Consider the following 26,497-nt stretch of genomic DNA (forward strand, 5'->3'; position numbering starts at 1 on the left):
GTTGAGTGGAAAAATAATTGTAATAGTGTGTGGGTTTTTTTTAAATCATCTAAGGATGCTAAGATGTTTCCTTCCTACCTTCCTGAGGTATGTCTTTGTGACATTATATTGTTACATCACAATCTCTTATGGGCAAAACGTTAATACCGTCAATGAATCAAACAGAAAGGGAGAGTGAAAGGTTTATGTTAGAGAGTCTTGTCTGTGGATTAATATACCAATGTTATTGGTAATGTTAGGAAATATTAGTTACTGCACCAAGAGCAAATAGACTTTACTTTAATATTTTGATGCATTTTTTTTTATGATTGAAGGTGATTTGTAGAGAGATGACATCTTTGAAGGAAATTGGACAATACTTAGCAACATTTAACAAATCCAGGATATAATCAGCTTAAGCAGTTCTTCCTTCATTATTCTTCAGAATAACTCCACAGAAATGTTTTTAGGAGAGATTGGCTTTTAGATTAGAAGTGCATTTTGTTGCTAGGAAAGTACTTGATTATTGAATACTACTTTAAAAAAAAAAGTCCATTTCAGCTACATGTACACGTAAATGTATTTTTAAAAATAAAGATGCATTCTTTCTCTGCAAAAGAATTTTTTCCCCCTGTAGATCAAAGAAAAGACACATTGAAGTAAGGCAAACTGGGGACATATTTCTGACCCTACTTTCCAGTGCTGTACAGTTTGTCTTTTGCTTTTGAACTTGAATTTCTCAGACCTTGTGCCCTCCCTAAAAGTTCTGTGAAGTCGCAAGCTATGTGAAATTTGATACAGGCCATCACTGTTCAAGCATTACATTTTTATTGTGCTAGGCCTAAACTTCTAGTGCTGAGAAGATTAAGCATTAAGGTGAAGCAATTTGAAGTAGAGTGTAGTAGATGGTATTGAGCAGGCTGTTTTGGCCCCTAGTGGTAACTGATCTACAAGTAACCTTTGACCTACAACAGATTGTTTAATCTCCATTTCCTATTCTTGCCCAGAAGTCTAGCTTCTGCTTTTTTAGTGCTCAATCTTGCACTCCTTGTTCACAATAGAAGTTTTGCCTGAGTAAGGAGCACAGGATTAGACCTGTATTAGCTAATGTTTGACTCCTTAGGTTTGCTTTTTCCTTTAGAGTGGAACAAGGAGAATTTCCACACTATAAGGCTATGGAATTAGATCTGCCGCTATTTTCTTTCATCAGAATGGCTCCAAACTATTTGCCTGCCACCATTCTCCTCCAATATGAAATAAGCTCCTAATAACTCTTAAATTATTCTCTCTCCTATTTCTGGCCACTAGACCATCACTAGGAATAGCTCTGAAATATGGCTAAATAGGCAAGACAGAGCTTTGGGAGCTGCTCCCAGAGTCTGCAAAAACTATTTTAAAAGGAGTCAGGGCTATTTCTGAGGTGACCTGTCCTAAGTGGAAACAAGATTATTGATCATATGCACTTCTAATTAATCAGAGCTCACCAGGTAAATCATTCATATCTTGGGAGAGGAGGACAAAGGTTATCCCCTGCCTTCTTTGAACGGTTAAATAAATCTCAGTCATCATGTACTGAGAAACCTACTTACAGTCAAACTTTCTTAATATTGCTTCAGTTTATAGCATAAACCCCTTCTGCGTGCGCACGCATGAACTACTGCCTGATACCTCTCGGATCGTGCACAGATCCTTGTTGCAGTGTTACAAGAATTATGCTTTAACGAATCTGGTAGAAGAATAAAATTTGTCTAAAGACTGAACCTGATTCTTATTTATATTGTTTGCTTTACACCACTGTTTAAATGGGCCTTAAGATAGGTGCGAATATAACTTATTTCTACTTTACTGCGGCCTGGGTGCAGATGAGAATTAGGTCCTATATCTACTGTGCTTTGCTTTCTACAAACCTACTAGAGAACTCTTTGCTTGAGAGTTGCCTGCACTCCCACCCCCTCCATGTATCATAGCCTTTTAAAGGAAATCTTGTATTTGCCAATTTGTGCATTTTAGCTGTGACACAGTTTCTTCTAAACAAATAACCAGCAAGGAAAATATCCTGATGAAAGAATGTATTTACCGTATATCAAAGCTGTGTGTTTTAGGTCTTCACACTCCCAGTTTATTTCAAAGCAATTATGTCTGAGAGAAGGTTCCCAGTGGGCGTGTGCATAAATAGCTTTAGCATTCTCTTCAGGCTTTTATAAGCAAGACACACAGGAACTAAAGCTAGCTCTTATCTGAGCATGCCCCCTGCTGAAATGGGAATGCTGGAGTTGATTAAGAAAGCTAACAAGTTTATGGAGCTTTAGTTGGATCAGTAAATGTTAACCATGTAATACCCCGGAGAAGAAGGCCTGTCTGTAAATTTGTTTTAATATAATTTTTGTAATGTGCTTTGGGTTGTCATATAACTTTATATTTCTCTTTCCTTGCTAGTACCCATCCTACTACTCCTCCCCCCCCCCCATCCCCTCATGAATAGTTTTTCATACCTCTTCTCATTAATAAACTGGTGCTCAAAATGGTAAACTCTGTCAGACTAATTTTCAGGGAATCGGAGAAATATGGGGCTGGAAGAGACCTCGAGACCATGCCACCATGCTGAGACAGAATTAAATATATTTTTTGATCATGCTACCAACCTGGTTGGTCCTTTCCCCATAATAGTTCTAAGAACAACATTTTCAGAAATGCCTAGATCCATTTTCAAAAGTGATGTTGGCACCCAAGTGCCTGGCTTGCTTTTGAAAATGGTATTCAGGCTCCAGTTATGCTGAAAATTTGACTTTCGATATGCAGCTTTGGTCAGTTGCTTAAGCTTTAAGTAGAAGCTTTCCATGTCTGGGCCTTAGTTTAAAGAAAAAAAAAAAGTTGAAATTCTGTAAGCCCCATGTTAGTAACCCTCATTTTACTCCACATTCCGCAGAGGATGGCATTGAATTACCTGAGCTGATGAATTCTACATGAAATGCCATAGTGATAGGCCTGAAACAGATGGACTGTAGGAGTTACAGGGCTGGGAGCTGGTGGTTGTAAGTTTTTCTAAAACACTTAGCACACTGGTGCTGTACAAATGGTAAAAAGATGGAAAGAAGGTGAGGTGAGCACACTGGTATCCTTGCTTGTTCCAAGCGAGGAACTAGAGTTGAGGAACAGGTCAGGCAACTCCGCTGTTTGGCTTACCAGAAATTGAGAACGTTCCTTTGATAGAATTCCCAGTCAGGACCAGGAAGAAAAGAGAGCACTGAGTTGTGTTGTCAGGGAAGGACCTTGGTCAAATTTAGAGCTGGGCACTGGGAGTCAGAGCTGAGTTCTGTTCCTGTCTTGGCTGAGTGGCCTTGGGTAACTCACTCAGGGACAGTTGCTTTAAGATGTAAGAACCCTGGACTTCCATTGAGACTACTGCACATCCTCTTATGCCCAGCTTTAAAATGAAAATAACCCATATCTTTGGGAAGTGCTTTGAGATCCTTGGATGACTGTTTTTTTTTTTGTTTGTTTGTTTGGTTTTTTTTTCCAGAACACCTGTAGTGCTGGTACATTGATCATGGCAGGAAGCTAATTGTTTGTCCAGCCTTCACCCGCCAGGCTGAAGGCCTAGAGCTCCTTTCACAGTTGCTTAGAGCTTGTCTGCACATGAAAATTGATTTGGAATAAGGGGGGAGGGTATGAATTTAAAGCAGACTAGCTATCCTTGAGTAACTGCATTTGTAGACCCTCTTATTCCGGTATAAGAGTGCCTTTTTCTGGTGTAGTTTTTAATTAAATTAAGCAAATTTGAAATAAGGCACTCTTATTCTAGAATAAGAGTAAGTATTCAGGGAATCATTTAGGAATAGCTATTCCACTCTCAATTCACACCCTACAACATTCTGAATTAGCTTTCATGTGTAGACAAGCCCTTAGTGAACGTTACGAAAAGAAGACATTAAGGCTTTGTAGGGAGGAGTTCAGTACTTAGTGCAATCTTGCTCTGAGTCTCCATGTTGGGTATAGAAGCTCCACTCGCATCTTGATTTTTGTCTTGGCCAGTTAGCAAGAGATAAGAGAGAAAGAAGGTAATCTAGAAGTCATACCTGAGGGCTGGTGCCATTGCATCTGAAATATACGGTGTTCATGAAAAAGTCATGAAAATCAACTGCCTCCCTTTAGACCAAAAATGTATTCTATTAAATATGTGCAAAAGAACTGAATATGCATCATCCTTTTCTTTAGGCAAAATATTGGCTTTTCAGGCAGCAAATTCCCTCTGCCCAAACCGAGTGCTGTGGGGACTTATCTCTGAGACTGAATAAGCTGTACTCTGTTAATATTAGCAGGCCAAAATGACTGTAGCTTGAGCTTCCAGCATGAAGTTTTATTTAATTTCCGATTGGGGGTTTAGATAAACAATCTGATTCTTGCCTCATTAATGCTTAATCTAGGGTTACATAATCTACAGTATTGGCTTCCTCAGTAGCTCCTAAAAAATAGAGTGCTATAATGTATTGCAGCAAAACAGTGGAAGTTTAGAAAGGTCACTATATTTAAGGCACTAAGACGGGTGAGGTATTTGTCCTCTGTACAGTCAGTACTGTATGTAATTAAGCAGATCAGCTAACAGCCTAAGTAATGTTTGTCCAGCCCACCTGTAAGCAAATTAAAGGTAATGATTTTCTCTCACTGTATCTGTTCAAATAGTAGATGTTCCTTTAACAAAGGGAATAGAATAATTACTTAGGTGAGGGGTTTATTCACTCCCTGAGTATAAAATGATGGATTAGCCTTGCATCAGCTTTTTCACGTTAAAGTATAACATAACTTATTTTCACCAGTAGCTAAATTTAACTGTGTGTGCGTGGCATGGACGGTATTACTCACTGTCCTCCTTTCCCACAGGAAATATATTTTGTTTGGACAGTATATTCCCCTAATGATGGGCTATTAATACACAGTTTGGTTCTGGTGCAATATTTCCCAAGTTGCCTTTGCTTCAGCAGCATAGAGCACGCGAATAAGGATAAGCTACTTACATTTTTGTGTTTGGTTTCTTTTTTTTTTTTTTTTTTTTTTTTTTTCAAATGCCATACCTTTTTCCTTAATAACTTGTTCTACCCCTGATGCAGTCAGAGCTGAAATTTTCCATTCGAGTTTGAAATGACTGCCAACGTAAACAGCCAAAACTTCTTTCGGTTTCAGCTCTCCTCATTCCTACTTAGTGTTTCTACCCTATGGATATTGCAGTAGGAGGATTTTATTCTTGTTAAAACAGGGACCAGGCTTCAGACTATTAAATCCGATGACCTCACGCTTTTCTTTTTTCTGCAGTCATAGAAGATATCCCACTGGGCTTTAGTCCAGTGCGAACAACAGGCTGCAGGAAGGTTTAGTTGCTCTCCCTGTGTAAGCGAATCATTGATTCGTTTGCATAACAAACAAACAGAAAAACCCACACTTCAGTGGGGAACACGTTGGCTTGTTTTTCTTTTTTGTTTTGTTTTGTTTTTTTACTCAGCAAGTGACTAGCTTTGCTGATTAATGGAACCCAGGATATTCGTGTGTCTGTGCTCGAGGTATAGTAGTCTGTTAGGCAGTCATGCCGTGGTTGACTTTCCACTGCACAGCAGGAGCAGACACTGAGCAAGTAGTCGAATTTTATGAAATGTTTAACTTGTAGTAGCTGAGCACAAATGGGAGAGCATCATAGATTTAAGTGGTATTGAGCTGAAAGCTGTTTACAAAGACCAGATATTTATCTATTGAGGGGGTTCAGTAATGTGTGTTCATCATGATTTGGCTTGATTGTAGATGAGGAAACGTTTGACTGTTAAACCTTATGCAGACTCTGCTATTTTATTGGATAGTAAAACAAATGAAAGGTTTGGAAAGGTCTTTTAAAAAGTTCTGATTACCTCTGGTATATACAATGTTTTTGTCCACTCTAGAAATGATTCCATATCTTATAACACAGATTAATAGCAAGTCCAATTCTAAACCTGGACTGCATGTTGGACAACCTCTCAGTTTGGGCTGTAGTTCTTGTTTCATGTTTTATATCCCATACACTCTCCTATTCTCTCTCTCTCTTTCTGTTCTGTTGTGGCAGGTTGTATCCTAAAGGCAGACATACTCCGTAATTTAAATCTTCTTTCTGAACGCTGCCTATTTACATTGGACAAGCCCAGTTTCGTGCCTCAGTGTCACCAATGTATGGCCATTTGTCTAAAGACAAGCTCACACCTTGGGTTAGTCTACACAGAGCCAAAGACTACCCTTTCGTGTATATGGCCATGACCATTGGTTTCAGTGGGAGTACCGAGGTCCAGGCGCATAATCTGGCCTGTTTGCATTAGTTTTTCGAAAGTTTATCTTGTGCTTTTAACAGCTCTTCCCCCACTTTCATCAAATTAATTTGTTCTGGTGATATTCATAACTTTCCATTCACCCTGCCCCCTCCCCCATTTCCCATCAAATTGCTTTTTAAAACATTAGACCAAATTAATTTGAAACTTTGACAGCTCAGGGTCTGAGCTGCTCGTTTGAGTAGCAGACTGAAAACCTTCATAGGTGAAACAACCAGGGACAATAAAAAGGTTCATTGTGTCCATTGGACTCTCCAGTTCTGTGGAGCATGGGCAGTAAATCAACTCTCTTGTTTGCACAGTGATTCTGTTTTCTAGTTTACGTATGAGATTGAAAGCCATTGTTTATTTTACTCTGCAGGTTTAGAGGTAGTTAGAGGTAAAATATTGTTGCAAACAAAAGAGAACCATTAGCCAATTGCATCTTGTTCTGTCAACGAGCCAATGAGCACAATTCTTGCTTCGGTGGGGAAAAATACCTACTTGGAGATCTAAGCCAAGAATATTTGAGAAATTGATGCAATATTGCACAACTTTCTCTTTCAGCAATTTAGGAAGAATGAGGTTTGTGTGACTTGGTAATTCTGTTACACACACACGCGCTGTATTTTCCCTACCTTCTGTTTGATTTGCTATCATAAGACATTTTATTGTCTTGGTTGTTTAATCTTTTATTGAATCGTGAGTTCTCATTCCATGTCCATGCTATAGGAACAAGAATCCCTTTGAAAAGAATGTTTCAGTTTTCAACAATGGAATTTCTGAATTTTGCATCTTCCCTTTCCTACAAGAAAAGGTATTCACTTTTCTTTCTTTGTAGCAGCTGAGACTGTACCAGATTCTCAGGCATCAATCTAAGGGTGCTGGGAATCTCAAATATTTAAAGTAGGTCTCTGCTTAGATGTTTGCACAATTTTTTCCTCTTTTCCTGTTGAGTTTCATCTATCCTGACGCAATCATTTTCCACGGGGTTGGAGCAGCAAGCCCGTCATTTTGCTTTGCTTTCCTCCCAGTGCAGAGCTTGAAGATATGCTTTAGAACCTGGATGTGGTTTTAAAAAATTAAAAAAATAAAGGCTTCTGAAGCAGCATCTTTGTGAAACTTCCTGTCCAGGGATTCTTGACTCACCTATAAATTTTAGACAACAGGGTATAATCCTGTAGAATTTGGGTAACTACACAGCTCCAAAGAAGCTCTGTATAGCTCTGCATGGTGTTTTGGTTTTAGAAAAATATCCTGATAATCTGTTAGGAAAATATGTACACTTCAGATTCCATTTTCAGCAAAATCTTGCTTTCTGTTCAGATAATAATTGGCACAGAGTTAGCACTACAAAAATAATCTTATTGATTGTACTTATGATCCCCATTACTGTTGAATCGGAACACCTCACACTGTTTAATATAGTCACACTTCATTGTACATCATCACCACTGTGAGGCAGGAAAGTAACTATGGTTACCCCATTTTACAGATGGGGAACTGAGACATACTAAATGAATTGCTCGAGGTCAGGCAATGTCTGTGGTGGAGCAGGGAGTTGATCATGTAACTCCCAAGTCCTAACCTTAGTCCTTAACCACTGGAGTTTTTTCTCTCTTTTAGTACAAAGATTCATGTTCCTGGTCTAAAATAAGATCTCCTATCCTACAGCTGTTTGGTTATGCTCATACTGTGTTGAAAGGCCTTGCTGTATTTTAAGAGCCATGATCATCTGTGCTGGAGGAGTGCTTTTGAAGAAGGAACCTGAAAGTCCCTGTCTTGCAAGAGAAGTGTGCTATTTCTCTACTTCAAGTAATATAAAGTCTTTAGATAGCAAGTGCTGAGAGCTGTTGTCCTCTGACTAGGCCTTCTGTCCTATATTTTCCCTCCTAGACATCTAGTGGATATAATGACTTAATCCAGACTGGCATAGGGACTGGTGCAGAGAAGATTGAAGGCTTGATCCTCAAGCCATGGGTATGAAGCCCATTCGTCCACATTATAGCATGATGTGAAACAGTGAATTCTCAGGTGGTAAAATCCACACCGTCCCATTCTTGGGTTGTTGTTAAAATACATGTAAATATTTTAGCATAGCAGTCATTGCTATTTTTAAAATTTATGCAAAAGTGTTAGCTGTATGTGTGCATGGGTTTTATTGGGGGAGGGGGTGTCTTTGTGTTTGGGCCAAATTTTGTCCTTACCCACACTCAGGAGGCCAATGAATGGATGATGTGGATAGAGTTTTTGCTAGGCTTGTTCCATGCTTATGTTTGAGGAGCAAGCAGATGTGTTGCCTATCAAGATTTGCCCCCCGCCAACCTTTCCTCTCCCTGTTATGTTATGAGCATTAGTAGAAGTGCTCCCCTACCTTATGGAGAGGGCCAAATGGAGTTGCAGTATTGTAACTGAGTGGCATTTGGCCAAGTATATTCAAAAAGAATCATCCAAGTATTGCTCCAAATGTGGTGTGTCCTCTGTTTGGGCTGGACTATATTAGATCTCAATGTTGAGATTTGCAGGAAGAGATTTTCTTGAGCTATCAAGTCCCAGAAGTTTAAAAAAAAAAAAAAGGCATTTTCTAACTCACTCTGTATTCCACAATTGCCAGAGGATTAGGGTAGTTGGGAGTTCTTAGCTGTTCAAGGCAGTGTGCAGCTATTTTCTATAACACAAAAAGAAAAGGAGTACTTGTGGCACGAATGCTCAAATAAATTTGTTAGTCTCTAAGGTGCCACAAGTACTCCTTTTCTTTTTGCGAATGTAGACTAACACAGCTGCTACTCTGAAACCTTCTGTAACACAGGTATTCATAAAAAGAAAAGGAGGACTTGTGGCACTTTAGAGACTAACAAATTTATCTGAGCATAAGCTTTCGTGATCTACAGCTCACTTTATCGGATGCATGCAGTGGAAAATACAGTGGGGAGATTTATATACACAGAGAACATGAAACAATGGGTGTTACCATACACACTGTAACGAGAGTGATCAGGTAAGGTGAGCTATTACCAGCAGGAGAGAGAAAAAAACCTTTTGTAGTGATAATCAAGGTGGTCCATTTCCAGCAGTTAACAAGAACGTCTGAGGAACAGTGGGGCGGGGGGGATTCATGGCTCTAATTTCCAGGACATGTGGTTCAGTGGAGCAAACGTGTTTCAGGGCAAGTGATTGTGTGCCAGAAAAAGATGATCAGATTTTGGCAGTGAGTAGACAACCTTTTTATGTTTCTTGCCCACCACACCGGGCATGAAATTAACTTTCTTCTCATACAACAGATCATTGGCCTTAAATCACTGCTTTCTAGCCCAGATGCACTATAAGAACCATATCCACAATGTTATCTTGGCATAAAATCAGCCCCCCCAAATACATTATTCAGTCCTAAATATTCCTGTAATATGCTGCTATAACTGTGCTGTGAGAGTCAGACAATGATAATTTTAGGAGACAGATGCACTCATTTTGTTCTTTTTGTTTCAAACCAGCTGTAAAAAGCAAAAGCTAGGCTTGATTACTGGCTTCTTCTAGCCAAGGAAAACTCCGTGGAATTTTACAGCTTCTACAATAAATTGGGAACGGAGAGTTATGGGGCAGTGATTTTATTTGAGGGGTCTGTGGCATGAGGAGAGCTGAGGTGGTTTGTTGAGTTACCAGAACCCTGTGGTGGCATTATAGCTCCATAGTTCTAGATGTATTTATTTAATACGGCGAACAGAAACCCATTCTCTTTCCTCTTGCCTTCTTCTACTCCAAAACTCTTCCTCACAGGGAAGTGCTCACTGCAGAAGTTTGGTAGAGTCAAATTGTTTTGCTGTAATTAGTGGATTATGGTTGATCAAAGGAATGTTGCATTTCTTTGTATAAACATCCATCTCTTTCATTGAGGCAAACTGTTAAGAAAACAGAGACTGAGCCCTAACTTCCATTGAAGTCAGTGGGAGATAGGGTCTTGAAATTGCACCATAGATATCTGCAGGAGCAAGTCCTTGTAGCAGTGAATAACTTGCAACATCAGGTCCCCCGTTGCTAGTGAGTTTATATTTTGAGCTTCCAATAAACAGGATTCCCTCTACTGACCCTGGCTTTGCATCTGTTACTGTTTCCAGAGCTGTACACATTTCTGCGGGCACCACAATGCAGTTGCACAGCAGAGAAGTAAACACAAAGCAGAATGTTTGCTTCTTGGCCCACTAGAAAAACAAAAGGGGGTATACTATTGCCACCCCCAAGCAGCCAATAATCATGAGTTAGATTCCACAAAAAATCATGAAATTGGCTTTAAAATCTTGAGATTTTAAAAATAATTAATTTTGAGTTATTTTTATTTCTGTTCTGCTTTTTTGAGCCTTTAGGGTTCATGTTTTCCATCTTTTTGTCTACAACTGTGAGGTCTAGAAATGACCTTTTATTAAAAATAAATAAATAAAACAAAAGCTGAGACTGTCATGTAATCGCCTAACTCCAGAAACTGGGACTTTAAGGAAAAGTACCAAATATCATGAGACTCGTGATAAAATTGCGAGAGTTGGCAGTGCTGGGGGTGGGAAATCCTTATTTCTTTGGACCATCTGGTAAAGGCAGAACTGGCAGGGAACATTTCCCTCTCCCTCCCACACTTCAGAGAGACTGTGACAAACAGAGTAAAATATCAACTACCCCCAAAAAGTAGGTGACAAATGCCTCCTTACCACAGTGAAATCCATCACTCTCTTCATGTGGACAGAATGTTTTCATTTGATTTTGCTCCCATTTTCCATGCTCCTTAACACCCCCCCATCCCCCCAGCTTCCCTGACAGGAGCTGAATTTATTTCTTGCACTGCATCTAAAACCCTAATCTTTAAAGAAAAGGAGGGTGCATTCCATGTAATAAAACAGAGCTCTTTTCCCCCCCTTCCGTCTTGAGAGTCCTCCCTGTTGTTTAATTCTGTGCCTGCTTTGTGCCTAAAGCCTGTTCTGAGTAAGTGCTAGCACATCCCAAAGGAACTCTTGATTTATTTTGCTAACTCTGCCCTCTCTCTCTGGTTCAAAAACCTTTAATGATCTGTGAAGTTCCAAGAGTTCAGAGCAAAACAGTAGTAGTTTTAAGAACTTCACCTACTACATAACAGTCCTCCTAACACTTTCCACACGCTGGGTTTTTGACCTCATGAAAGGCTGACCTCTTACAAATTTTGGTTGTACAGCAAGGCCTCTTGGACGGGGGCTCACTAATGCTGTTGTGAAATTTAAAAAAAAAAAAAAAAAAGTTGTAATGAAAATTCTGGGCTCTTAGCCAGAGAATAGGATGTGATAGAGTGAAAATGTTTCTGTTGCCCTTTGTTATTCCGCCAGCTTTGATTAGTTTTGTTTCCAGTAAGCTTAATTATGTTCCCTTTATTTTTTTGTGACTAAGGAGGTGATCCTTCCTAAAGCTGCATCTTTCATTACCCAAACTGCAGCAGTTGGAAGGAATCTGAGAAATAAATCTTGCCAACCAAAAAACCCCCACAAAACACTGATAACAAATCTCTTTTGCTCCTTCTTTACTTACATTTTCTCCAAAGCTGTGAGAGAAACAGCCCCACCACTCTTTCATTGCCGATCCCCCCTGCATTCCCTTCCTGAAAGTCTCTGCCCACCTGTCAGGCAGTAAGAACTAACTGCAGAGTAAACCTTTTGAATCTTTATTTTAAAAAAACTTACAAACTATGATGTGTGCACACTGAGAAGCCCCTCTTGGCTTCCCTCATCTTCCCATGGGGGTAGGGTAGGAACTTACCTGAAGCTACATGCTCTTTTTATGAGATAAGGTTTCCCATGTCTCTCTTGGAGTCTAATATTGTTACATGTGTCTCTATTTTCATGCCCTCAGCCAAACATCACAGATGGACATGTTGTGTTGGCCAGAGGATAATACAATATCCTGAGAATTCTGGGGCACCGGAGGAGAAAATACAGTTGGCACATAAACATAGTACATACAACATGAAATTCAATAAAGACAAGTGCATAGGAAGGAAAAATTATATGCACAATAACTGGCTAGGCGGTAGGCCTGCTGAAAAGCATCTGGGGGCTATAGTGGATCACAAACTAAACAGGAATCAACAATGTGATGCAGTTGCAAAAAAGGCTAATATCACTGAGGTGTGTTAAGACAATGTCATATGTAAGACACAGAAAGTAATTGCCCCACTCTACTTGGCCCTGTTGAGGCCTCAACTGAAGTACTATGTCCAATTCTGGGTGCCACACTTTGGAAAGATGTGGACAAATGGGAGAGAGTCCAGAGGAGAGCAACAAAAATGATAAAAGGTTTAGATAACCTGACATACTAGGAAAGCTTTACATTTTTTTAAAAATGGGCATGTTTGAGAAAAGAAGAGTGGGGTGGGGGGGACCCGAGAACAGTCTTCAGAATATGTTAAGAGCTGTTATAAAGAGGATGATGATCACTCTGTGCCCACTGAAGGTTGGACAAGACGTAGTGGGCTTAGTCTGCATCAAGGAATATTTAAGTTAGATATTAGAATAAACTTTCTAAGGTAGTTAAGCTCTGGAATAGGCTTCCAAGGGAAGTTGTGAAATCCCCATAATGGGGGATTTTTAAGAACAGGTTGCATTAACATCTTTCAGAAGTGATCTAGATTTACTTTGTCCTGCCTCAGCACAGGGGGCTGGACTTTATGAACTCTTGATTTCTATGAACTCTTCCATTATGAACTCTTACATTTCTGTGATTCTGTGGTTGTATACTCCGAAGAAATTAACACCTCTGTATTTCCTGCGCAGTAGCATAAACAGAATGTCTACAACTTTTTATATTTTTTTGCTTATTTCATCTCTCAAGTTAGCTATTTAGATTGCGAAATAACATCACCATTATATTTCCATCCCTCAGTATCTCAGCCCCGGCCTATTTAATCACAGTTTTTGCCTGCTGTTATTCTTGGTGTTTATAACAGACCTTGCATCTTTTTTGTTTGACAGCCCAAGGTGGGAGAAAGTGGAGTGATGATCTCAAGTTAAATTAAAATAACTTATTATTTTTGAAGGCCCAAACACAAGCTCCATGCATTCATTTTCCTTGCATATGAGGGAGAGAGAGTGCTGGTGGAATCTCATCTGAGTATTTTGAGTTCATCACGGTTTGTGTGCCCAGTGGATTGTGCCACTGTTGATTCATGTGTAGTGTTTTTCAGCGTTGATGGCTGTATTTTACAAAGGTCTTGCCTGATTTCCTTTCAGCTTAGGTGACACAAAGGCCATGCTTCCTGCCCAGAGTTTTCTTTCATTATATTAAAGTAATAGAGCTGGAATGTTTTATGGTTTAAATTCTGGAAGATCATTGCTTACAGAAGCACGTATCATTGTTTTTGTGTTAGGACCTTGCTTATGACCTGCAGAGTTTTATCTTTGCTGGGTTCTGTGATTTAAAAATTGCACATCCCACCTTACACAACTTGTCTGCTCAAAGAGCATATGGGAAAATGCACTCTTTCTACTTCCTGCTGTTCAGTCAGATCCTGCACATAGAATAACTCTGTGGGTTGCATTTCTGGACTTTCACCTTCTTGCAATGAAGTGATATGGATAAAAGGCCTTCTACTTTCAGTGTTGTGTTAAAGTTTTATTGATTTAACAGTTTCAGCATATGGTATTATTCTGTGCCATTTGATGTGATAGGTTTTTGTTTCCTGGTTTTAGAAGTGCATTCTTTTGTTGCAAGGATGAGAGCATTCTGAAAAGCATTTGTCTGCTCAACATTGGCACAAAGTATTTTTTCTATTTATATGCTTTTAAGATCAGAACAATATTTTTGTTTCATAGAGCAATATACATTTCTTCTACTTGTAATCTTTTCCCCTCCAAAATTACACGTGGAATTTTCTGGTAATGTAATTCCATTAACTTCAGCAGAGTTACACCAGCAGAGAATTTAACCCAACAATTGTATGTGGTATAGTTTTTTTAAAAGGGTATTTATTTTACTAAGCAAGTGTTGTATTTGACAGTTCTGTGCCAATTGTACCAGGCATAGTTGCAGATTGTAAACTGTCACTTTGTAATTGTAATTAGTGTAGTTGAAAGAAGAAAAGGAGGACTTGTGACACCTTAGAGACTAACCAATTTATTTGAGCATAAGGTTTCGTGAGCTACAGCTCACTTTATCGGATGCAAGTAGTTGAGTGAGCCGATACCTTAGGCCTCAATCTTGCAAACATTTACCCGTGATGTCATTAACTTCAGTGGGATCGTTTACACATTTAAAGCTTGCGTGTATGTACGATCAGGTGCCCCTTCCACTCTTCTCCTCTCCCTTCCACTTTATAGTGCAAAATATTCTATGAACTTCCTCCGTGGATCCCAGCTCATGAGTCATGACCATCTAAATAAGTCTGCTGGCATGTAGGAATTGCACTTTGAAAGGTCTTCTCTGCTTCCTCCTGTAATTGGTTCAAGTTAGCATGTATATCTTGCATTCCTAGATTAACATAAGTAACACACTATTGCACTCCTTGGTTTCTACTGTTTCCTTTCCCCAAACCAGTATTGGGGTCGGGGTGTTGTTTTTTGAACGAGTTGGTCCCAGGATATTAGAGAAACAAGGTGGGGGAGGTAATATGTTTTATTGACCCAGCTTCTGTTGGTGAGAGAGACAGGCTATTGAGCTACACAGAGAACATGAGTTTAGCTTTGACCTTTTCAAGCAAACTGTGAAAAAGCTATGGGAGATTTTTAAAATTAGGTTTTATTACACTTCTGATTGCTTTCGTTGTCATTTATGGTTTGAAAAGGGGCACAGAATCCTGCTGGCAGTAGATTCACAGCCTTTCTTAGCATACTAGTCAGTCTTGGTTTGTGTTCCCTATAAAGGTCAGATTGAAATGGGCTAGAAAAATCAGTGAATAACAGGGACCACTTTCTTGGAATCGTAGACATTCTGTTGGTTCCAGGCTTTTAGTTATGTTTGCGCCTGTTACTATCCAGGAATCCATCTTGTTTCCTTTGCTGCCAGAAAGACTCACTTGTGTTGCTTATTCACCAGTTGTTCCTTAGTCGTCACCCTTCAACTGTTGCAACTTGAGCATCATTGGTAAAAACTCAACAGGTCCAAATCAGTTGGTGGTTGTAGTTTGACCTCACACTTTGAAGTCGGGCAGATCCACTTATGAATTATTCTTGTCTGGGTAAAAGGATCAGAAACACCGGATTCAGTTTGGAAAGTATCCTTTAGTACTTCCTGCTTCCCACTCCCTCTCCATCAAACGTCACCTTCATCTGCAGCATGCAGAAAGGATTTCCATTTTGTTTCATTAGAGAGGTATCCTTGAAGGACGGCAGGAAAACTGTTACATGCTGCCAAAGCTTTGTTTCCTCCCTATTGTTTTGCTCACTTCATTAATTATTAATGTTAACATCGCTTGCTTGAAGGCTTGCTAGGTTCCTTGGCAGCTCTTGTTTTTCTACTCCAAGCAGGATCGGTTAAGGCTCGGATACCTGCCCTCTGAGAAGCAGACAGGCAAATAGTAGGTTGCAGTCACTTTCATCTTACTTGAGAAGGAACATTGTGCACCCATTAATTAAATCTTCTAATTGGGTAACAGCCCTTTGTGAGAGGTTTATACTTTGCTTTGAAGCGTTTCTTCGGGCCTTCCATAATTCAGTACCTCTTGAATGATTTGCTATATAGATCAGTGGTTTTCAATCTTTTTTCATTTGTGGACCCCTAAAAAAATTTTGAATGGAGGTGTGGGCTCCTTTGGAAATCTTAGATATAGTCTGCGGACCCCAGGTTGAAAACCACTGCTATAGATCAAACAACTAGGGTTGCCAGTTTTCTGATTGCAGGAAACTGAACACTCTTGCCCCTGCCCCTTCTCCAAGGCCCATCTCCTCCCCCTCCTCCCCCCCCCCATTGCTCACTCTGCTCCACCCTTGCTCATTTTCACCGGGCTGGGGTAGGGGGTTGGGCTGGGGTGTGGGAGGAGGTGGGCTCTGGGGTTGGGCCAGGGATGAGGGGTTTGGGGTGCAGGAGGGAGCTCAGGGCTGGGGTTGGGGTGTGGGAAAGGATGAGGGCTCTGGCTGGGGGTATGGGCACCAGGATGGGGCCAGAAATGAGGAGTTTAGGGTGTGGGAGGGGGTTCTGGGCTGTGGCAGGGAGTTGAGGTGTGTGGGAAGGTGAGGGCTCCAGCTGGGGATGTGGGCTCTGGGGTACGGCCAGGGCTGAGGGGTTTGGGGTGCAGGATGTGGGTACGGCCAGGGCTGAGGGATTTGGGGTGCAGGAGGGGGCTCCGGGCTGGGGCCAAGGGGTTCAGCGTGCAGGAGGGGGCTCAGGGCTCAGGCAAGGGGTTGGGGTGCGGGCTCTGGGAGGGAGTTGGGGTACGGGAGGGGACTCAGGGCTTGGGGAGGGGATGTGGTATGTGCTCCAGGTGGTGCTCATGTTTTCTGCCTCCAAGGCGCAGGGGTGGCCAGGGAGGCTCCACATGCTGCCCTCATCCACAGGCATCGCCCTCACAGCTCCCATTGGCCGTGGCAAATTGGACACCTGACAGCCCAAGCAACGCCTCCTCCCTAGCCTCCATGTGCTGCAGTCCTGACTCAAACTGTTCACCGGCTTTAAATCCTCACTGATTTCCACTGATTTGGATACCTGTTGCAAATTTTGCGGTGTGCTAGTAATCGAACAAACCACAAGAGAAAGGCTAACAAACCATACAGAGAGATGTGTACATTTATTTGGCAATTGTAGCAGAGTTTTAATTAAGAAGTTACTTGACAATGTACTAATAAATGCTTTGTGGTACATTTGGTAAAACAAGGAAGTGTTGGTGGAAACATTGCTTACAGCATTGTCCCTGCCGTTAAATCTTTGCTGAGAGGTGAGGAGAGGCTGCCGGGTTTTATTGAGCTTCATACTTTGATGTTCATGGAAATTAAGATTGGTCACCCTAAAAAAAAATGAACAGCAGTAATTTTTAAAATATAGTTTGATTTTGTATAGTATCTGTACATATTATTTGGGTCACTAAAGTAGCACTGTGGTATGGTGCTTCATAAATACCCCCTCTCCCCTCCTCCCGGCTAAAAATCTTTTAAAAGGTTAACTTTATGTAACCCTTCTGCCAGGCCAAGTTGATAGCAGCAAGGGCCGGGTTCAGTACACAGGGGTTCCCTCTCATCAAAGCAAATACAAAACTGGCTCGAGCCCCCACCCAGTGACCTGGGAAAATCTTACACACCCCCTGGGCGCCTCGAAGAGGCAATACTTCCCCTCTCGCAAGCACGGAGTCTCGGTGTAGTAGAGAATCTTTAATAACATGAGGTAAACGACATCAGCATTAAATTGGGAAAACACCACAACTAGTGTTCATTAACCAAACCATGAGCAAAGACCCACCCCAGAAAATTGGGCCACACCCTTTCCCTCGGGTTCTTGAGTCCCAGAACCCAAATGTCTCTTGAGTCCAGCAATCCTCAAATCACCCAAAATCCAAAAAGTCCAGCCCCAGAGTTCAAAAGTTCATCTGCAGAGTGTTACTCCCCAGTCTGGCTAAAATGTGCCTGTGTGTGGGGGAAAGAGGTAAGGGGTACCTTACGTGTCCTGAAGCTGACTGCCCCACAGGGCTCCACTCTGCACAGCTCGCCGTCCCACGAACAGCTCTGCTCAGCTAGCTGTCTCGCGAACAGCTCCGCTCTGCACAGCTCGCCGTCTCACGAACAGCACCACTGCACTCTAGATCTTCCGGCTCCCCACTACTTGACACAGTGCTCAGTGATTTCAGCTCTCAGTGATTTCAGCTCATAGTAGTGGGGGCCTTAGTGCTGGTGCACCATAAGGCCAAAGTGAATGCAGCACAGTACCTGTAGCAAGACTCTTAATAGACCCAACATTAGCTCTGACATTCCACAGTGGAGAGAGACAGAGGTGCAATTGGTGCTTCAGGCCCTCACAAAGGGGCCCACACCACCAGGTACTAATACCTGTCTCAAGTCTCTCTCCCTTCACAGAGTTTTGGAACCCATGTCCCTTGCCTAGCGAGTGCTACTCAGTTGATGGTGAGTCCCTCCATCATAACAAAAGGCCAAGTACAGTTCCAAGCACAGTTCCCATAATCAGGGTAATAACAATTTACTCTTCCCGCCCCAATAACAAAGACACTGGGGATCCCACAACAGCCAAAGTGACCATTTGGGCAGTTCTGGCCTCATTCTAGGCGGGGTGGGTGTGCCTATGCAAATTGAGATCAGCCCCTGAAGTTCTTTTCCACTACTTGCCACACCTCACCACCAGATGTCAGGGTGGAGCCCATCCTGACTCTGCTTACATCCTCCCCCCAGCCGAGAATTTGGCGTCCCGACAAATCATACTCCCTTTATACCAACTCATTGGTTTCCTCCAAAGGGCCTCAGGAAGCCCACTTTGGCTTCCACAATCCTGTGTGCTAAATGTATTGGCTCCTCACTAGTCACCCCAGGTGCATCATAAGTCAACCGTTTTACTGGTCTTATCACCCTGTCTCGTCTATTGAGACTCTCTGTTGCCGAGGTAGGGGGAACATCCTCTTGATTGACGGATGGAGAGGCTTCCTTTGAGGGTCCCTTGGCTACTGGCGTAGGCCCCTGCACTCCTAGTTCTAACGCGGGAGGGTCCAAGGTGCCCAGGACATCCTCTACCTGTGTGTCTCCACTGGCCAATAACCTGTGTGTGTCATCACACGGGGGTCTCAGCGGCACAGGGGTGTCAGCAATGGGCCTAAATAATTCCGCCATGGGGTTTAGGGCGGAAGAGGGAAAACTCTCGTTTGGTTCAGCTGATCGAGACTGAAATCTTGTCTCCATCCCAGGATACACCAGGGTTGTGTCTTCCTCCTCAGACTCACTCTCAGATGTGCAGAATAGGGGTAAGTTAGCTGCACGGGGCCCGCTGTCTGTGTTGGATGGCGGCTTTGGTCTAGCCCCTCTGTTCTGCCCGGCTGCCCTGTCGTGGCCCGTCTCATAAGGGATGCTTACCAATTCCCCCACAGGGAGCAAAAGGTTTCTATGCACCGTCTTTATTTGCCCTGGACCGTCTTCAGGTTTGATCTTGTAGACTGGCAGATCTCCCAGCTTTTCCATCACCAGGTAAGGTATTGCCTTCCATCTGTCAGCTATCTTGTGTTTGCCAGCAATACCCAAATTTCGCAGCAGGACTCTGTCCCCCGGCTGGAGCTCCTGCGAACGCACTCTAGCATCATATCGATGTTTGTTGCGGTCTGCGTTTTTCCGAGCTGCAGCGGTAGCTAAGCGATAAGCATCCCGCAGCTTTTCTCTTAGTTGGGATACATATTGCTGGTGAGTTTCATAGCTATCTCCATCCTCTGATACACCAAAGCACAAGTCTATGGGTAATCTTGGTTCTCGCCCAAACATCAACAGATATGGGGTGACTCCCGTAGCATCGTTCTTTGTGGCATTGTAGGCATGCACCAGAAATGCGACATGCTGGCTCCAGGTTGCCTTCTGCTCTGGTCGCAAAGTTCCCAACATATCTAATAGGGTTCGGTTGAACCTCTCTGGCTGAGGATCACCTTGGGGGTGATAAGGCGTTGTCCTAGACTTTTTAATTCCTGCTATCTTCAGCACCTCCTTCAGAAGGTGACTCTCAAAATCCCGCCCCTGATCAGAGTGTATCCGAGCCGGGAATCCATAGACTGAGAAATATTTGTCCCACAATACTCGAGCGACGGTGGTGGCCCTCTGATCACGTGTGGGATATGCCTGTGCATACCGTGTAAAATGGTCAGTCACTACTAGAATGTTCCCAACATTCCTCTTGTCTACCTCTACAGACAAGAAATCAATGCATACCAATTCCAAAGGTTTGTTGCTGGTGATGTTCTTGAGATATGCAGCCCTCGTGGGCAGAGTTTTCCTTTGAACACATCGAGCGCAAGTCTCACATTTCCTGCGAACATCTTCAGCCATTCGGGGCCAATAGAACCTACTACGAATAAGTTCCAGGGTCCTCTCCATCCCTAAATGCCCAAAGTCATCATGCAGGGCCCTCATGGCCAGGGCTCTGTACTTTTTTGGCAGCACTAGTTGTGCTCGTTGTTTTTGTAAAGAGTCGGTGGTCATTCGGTGTAGCACTCCCTGAATCAGTTGTAGTTTGGTCCATTCTCTCAATAGTAGTTTACCCTCTGGGTTAGGTGGGACAACCGCAGCTGGGCTTCGCCCCTCCCTTTTGGCAAGTAGTGTATCACGAATGTCAATATCTTGCCGCTGGGCTTCTTGCCAGTCAGCCGCATTGAGCATGGGCAAAGGAGATTGGTCCAATGCAATATAGTTCACTGAAGCAGAAGGCATGCATTCAGGGGGCAGGCCCAAAGCTTCTGCAACACATCCTTGAAGGCTCTCACGGCCCTCTGGCTCTCGGCGACTCACACTGCAAATAGCTCTCACTCCATCTGTGGGTATCACAGCAACTTCTGGAGCCTGCGGACGCCTGGACAATGCATCTGCATCTACATTGCTTCTCCCTGATCGGTACTGAATGCTGAACTCATAGCTAGCCAAGGCGGCCACCCATCTCTGCCCTGTAGCATCCAGCTTAGCACTTGTTAACACATAAGTCAGTGGATTGTTGTCTGTCCACACCTGGAACTGAGCACCATACAAGTAGTCTCGAAATTTCTCAGTGACGGCCCATTTCAGGGCCAAAAATTCCAGCTTGTGGGTGGGATAGCGAGTTTCACTATCAGACAATCCTCGGCTGGCAAAAGCTACAGGTTTATGTTTGCCTTCCACTTCCTGGTACAGGACTGCTCCCAGACCCTCCAAACTGGCATCAGTATGCAGGATAAATGGTTTGCTTGGGTCAGCAAAAACTAGGACTGGAGCATGAGTTAGACAAATAATGATTTCTCGAAAAGCCCTTTCACATCTCTCATCCCACCGTGGCCCAAATGGTTCAAATGGGCCATAGTGTCTCTGCACGGGGGGCTTTGGGGACCTCCCCTTATTCTTGGACTTAGATTTGTTCTTGCTGGACTGATGTCCCCTGGTAAGATCATTCAGAGGCTTTACAATTGTAGCATAGTTTTTCACAAATCTGCGGTAGTAGCCACTAAATCCGAGAAAGGTCTTGAGTTCTCTGTAGTTACTTGGACGTGGCCATGTAGTGAGTGCTTCTATTTTATCAGGATCAGTACTCACACCCTCTTGGGACACGATGTGACCCACATACTTCACTGAGGTTCTGCAGAACTGGCATTTGTCAATTGAAAGCTTCAGACCATAATCCTCCAACCTATCAAGCACTTTAAGAAGTCTTTCTTCATGCTCCTCTAAGGTTCTTCCAAACACAATCAGGTCATCCAAATAAACTAACACTTGCAGTAAATTCATGTCTCCCACAACTCTCTCCATGAGACGTTGAAAGGTGGCAGGTGCTCCAGAAATCCCTTGGGGCATGCGTTCGAACTGATAAAACCCTAATGGGCAGATGAAGGCTGTCTTCTCCTTATCTTCTTCTCCCAGAGGGATCTGGTAGTACCCACTTCGAAGATCCAACACAGAGAACCACTGGCTTCCCAGCAAACAGTCTAAGGCATCTTGCACTCGAGGCATAGTGTACTGGTCGACCACAGTACGGCTGTTTAGGGTGCGGTAGTCAATACACATCCGGATTTTCCCATTCTTTTTACGGACTACCACAATGGGTGAGGCGTATGGGCTGCGGGACTCTGTAATGATGCCATTCGCAGCCAGCTCCTGAAGATGATGTCGCACATCTTCCATCTCAGAGAGTGCAATCTTCCTAGATCTCTCCCTGAAAGGTCGAGAGTCATGTAGTCTGATATTGTGTTCTACTCCTTTTGCACATCCCACATCCCACTCATGCAGTGAGAACACCTTGGATCTTTCACAAAGTTTCTTCCTCAGGCGATCTTTCCACTCCTCGGACACTGGTGAATCTCCAAAGTCAAACTTTGCTGGGTCTATCGTTGGAACTTGAGTTTCCCACTGGGGGGTTACAATTGACTCAGGCTCAAAGAGGTCTGCTATCTTTTGTCCTTGCTTCACAAAAATATCACGACTCGTTTCATTAGCAATCAGTATAGTCACCTCTTCCTGGGCTTCAGCAGGTAGGGTTATGACTCCACTAAGAACCAGCACTCCTTCAGGGAGCCCTCCCTCGGTCGGCTGCTCTACCACTGCTAATGTTCTCTTACTGCCTTTCAGGCAGGTACTCATGACAATCACCTCCTTTTCTGTCATTGCAGGCACCACTAAGGGGATCGGGCCTGCGTACCTCAGTGCTCCCACCGGCAAATCAGGCATCACTCTTTTTGCGTCCTCAATTTTTCTGTAGGCTGCGGCACAATGTGTGTGTATCACCAAGGTATTCAGGTATTGGTCCCCTGCTCGTTGTCTGCAGTAATCTGCAAGTACCTTAAAGAGGCTGGAGTTGGTCCCTATTAGCACGGACACATCAGAGACACCTTTAGGGTCGGGGCATATTAAAGCTGCAGTGTCCACCTCCTGTCTTACCCCAGCGATCTCTTCTGGGAATTCCAGGTGTACAATGACATACCCCTGATATGGGTATTCATCCATGCTGAGACCACATAGGCCAAGCCCTGTCAAGGGCTGTATAGGCAGATGCATAAGTATCTGCTGGTAGAAAGACTGGAATATGATAGTCACTTGGGATCCCGTGTCAAGCACTGCTCTACATTCTGTCCCTTCAACCTTTACAGTGACCTCTGCTCGAGGTCCTATCAATCCTGGGGGGATTCGGGTGGCATGGTTCTTCGCAGGGGAGCCTCCAAACCCTGCAGGCCTAGGCGGCTCCCTTCCCAGGCCCTGGGGCCGTTTCCCGACTTTCCCCAGGTGGTCCTCAGCTTTTGGTATACTAGCGGGGGATTCTCTGCATTCTGACACCTGGCAGCAATGTGCCCATCCTGGCCACACCGGTAGCAGAAGAAGGATTGCCCTTTCCCGTGTTGCCGGGGTGGGGCAGAGGTTCTAAATGTAGTCTTCTGGACCGTGGTAACGGGGGGTTCCTTGTACCCTGAAGTCTTTGCTGAATCGATAGTATTCTCTAGTTCAGCCACTTTCTGTGTCAGGACCTGCACTCGTTGGGTAAGTTCCTCTTGAGGATTCACCATCAGCGCCTTGGGTGTTCGTATGGATGTTGTGGCAGTTGCCTGGGGTGGCTGAACCTCCCAAACCTCACCAGCTGCCTGCCTCTCTTCCTCCTCTCGGACCTCTTTTATCAGTCGAGAATAACCTGGTGGATTGTCTTGGCGCTCCCTTAATCGAAGGTGGAGAAGGATTGGGTTCTGATATTGAATTCCTCTCACAATCTGAGTCAATCTAGTCCGGTCCATTTGCTCAACCGCTACTGCTCCCCTCATGATGGCTCTCTGTAATAATTTCTCCAACCTCTGTATATAGGCAGAAACTTTCTCTCCCTTTTGTTGCCTGGCATTGAGGAACTTGCAATAAACATCCTCTGAGCCCTCGGTTCTCCCAAAGGCATGATCAAGGGCCTCTAGGCAGTCCTTTACCTTGACCCCAGGGTTACTGAGCTTCAGGGTGCGAATCACATCTAGGGCTGGCCCCCTGAGGCACTCTACTAGTCGCCTTCTCTTTTCAGCATCAGGTACTGCCCACTCCTGCAGCATTTCAGTGGTGTGTTCCAGCCAGGGTTCAAATGCTTCCTCCCCAGGTATTGGGGTGGGACCCCCAGAAAACAACCTTAGTTTACGATAGGGGTTTGCCTCAGGGTGGGGTGGCACAACCTTCTCTAATGCTTGCCCCAAAGCCTTCACCCACTCATCAGGTGATGGAGCAGCCTCCCGGGGTGGGACTCCTGGGTCAAGGCCCAACAGACCCGGCATATCAGCCAGGGTCTTCCCCTCTTTCCCCAAAAAGGCTGACATTTTCTTTAAAAACTCCACGTCAGAGGCAGGGGCTGGTGAGGGCTGGCTCCCAGTAGTTATTACCTTCCACTCACCATCTTCCACTGCTATCGTGCCTGGAACCTGTAGAGGGTCCACAGCCGACGGCAGCTCACACAGTACCGCAAAATCTCCGTCCTCCCTCACAAACATGCGCCCACGCATTTTACACTTACTCAGGTACTCAGTGGATGCCCTTAAGGTAGGCTCTATCGAGCCTTCATCGAACACCTCCGGCACCCCGGTCACCAGGACACAGTTCCTAGGGTTAATATTCATCCCCCTGCACCAATCCTCTAGCAAATGTAGAGCCATTATACAAACTGTAATTTCTTTCCCAAATATAACAGATCAATACAACAACAACCAGATGCTGGGTTTTCCCAATTTAATGACTCACCTAAGATGTGCTTGCGAGGGGTACTGACCCAGTCTTATCCCGGACGAGCCCCCAAAAATGTAACCCTTCTGCCAGGCCAAGTTGATAGCAGCAAGGGCCGGGTTCAGTACACAGGGGTTCCCTCTCATCAAAGCAAATACAAAACTGGCTCGAGCCCCCACCCAGTGACCTGGGAAAATCTTACACACCCCCTGGGCGCCTCGAAGAGGCAATACTTCCCCTCTCGCAAGCACGGAGTCTCGGTGTAGTAGAGAATCTTTAATAACATGAGGTAAACGACATCAGCATTAAATTGGGAAAACACCACAACTAGTGTTCATTAACCAAACCATGAGCAAAGACCCACCCCAGAAAATTGGGCCACACCCTTTCCCTCGGGTTCTTGAGTCCCAGAACCCAAATGTCTCTTGAGTCCAGCAATCCTCAAATCACCCAAAATCCAAAAAGTCCAGCCCCAGAGTTCAAAAGTTCATCTGCAGAGTGTTACTCCCCAGTCTGGCTAAAATGTGCCTGTGTGTGGGGGAAAGAGGTAAGGGGTACCTTACGTGTCCTGAAGCTGACTGCCCCACAGGGCTCTGCTCTGCTACTCTGTCTCACGAACGGCTCCGCTCCACCACGACCGGCTCCACTCTGCACAGCTCGCCGTCTCACGAACAGCTCTGCTCAGCTTGCCGTCTCACGAACGGCTCCGCTCCACCACGACCGGCTCCGCTCGGCACAGCTCGCTGTCTCACGAACAGCCCGGCTCAGCTCGCCGTCTCACGAACACACCGCTGTCTCACGAACGGCTCCGCTCCACCCTGACATCTGGTGGTGAGGTGTGGCAAGTAGTGGAAAAGAACTTCAGGGGCTGATCTCAATTTGCATAGGCACACCCACCCCGCCTAGAATGAGGCCAGAACTGCCCAAATGGTCACTTTGGCTGTTGTGGGATCCCCAGTGTCTTTGTTATTGGGGCGGGAAGAGTAAATTGTTATTACCCTGAAGTTCTTTTCCACTACTTGCCACACCTCACCACCAGATGTCAGGGTGGAGCCCATCCTGACTCTGCTTACATTTAAAGTGTGCCACAAGGCTTATCTCTTGGCCCAGGCTCATGGAGAGACTTGTGAGGCTTGGCAGTGAGAGGAGTTTCTGGGGTTTTGGTTGGAGAATGTAACTTTCTTCTTTTTGCTATGATTTTGGTATGGGTATTTGTGTTCCAGGAATGATTATGGGAAAACATGTTAATACGCATTCAGTTTTGTAGAGAGAGTTTCATTGGCACTCAGAGTCTGGGACAGGTGCTCTTTCATTGTTGTACTTCAAGGACATATGTAAACCACTGTATCTTTTTTAATACGTGCTCCTTGTCCCATGTATTTCATCTACTAAAAAGCCCTTAGAATCCCGTACGTCTGTCCAGGAAAAAAGGCTTTTAGCTTCCTGAAGCCAGTCCCTTGGTCAAAGGCCAAATAGGAAATCACCTATTCTTTTGGTACATTAGATTTAATTCTTTAGTACATTAAACCACTGCTGGTTTCCTATCGCGCTTAAAAAAAAAAATCAGTGAAATGAAATAGTAATTGTTTGAGAGTATCGTGTTCGTTTCAGAGGGGAAGCTGACCTATCATCTCTTACTATCCAATTCACCCTCCTCCTTCATACAAATACCATGTGATGGTTTTATAGGAAAGTCATAGGTAGGGCCCTACCAAATCCACAGTCCATTTTTGTAAAATTCACTGTCATAGCATTTAAAAAATCTTTGAATTTCGTGCTTTCAGATATTTAAATCTTAAATGTCATGGAGTTGTAACAAAGCATGAATATTTATTGAAAAATGGCAAAATACAAACATGTAAAGCCCTTAAGTCAGCA

At 43.8% G+C, this 26,497-nt stretch overlaps 1 protein-coding gene across 5 annotated transcripts in view; it reads left to right on the top strand.

Annotated features, from left to right (window-relative positions):
- RERE (arginine-glutamic acid dipeptide repeats) overlaps positions 1–26,497 on the top strand; it is a 412,980-nt gene that overhangs the window by 328,869 nt on the left and 57,614 nt on the right. The window lies entirely within an intron of this gene.

This window comes from Natator depressus, chromosome 18 (assembly GCF_965152275.1).
Source record: "Natator depressus isolate rNatDep1 chromosome 18, rNatDep2.hap1, whole genome shotgun sequence".
Classification (NCBI taxonomy): Eukaryota; Metazoa; Chordata; order Testudines; family Cheloniidae; genus Natator; species Natator depressus.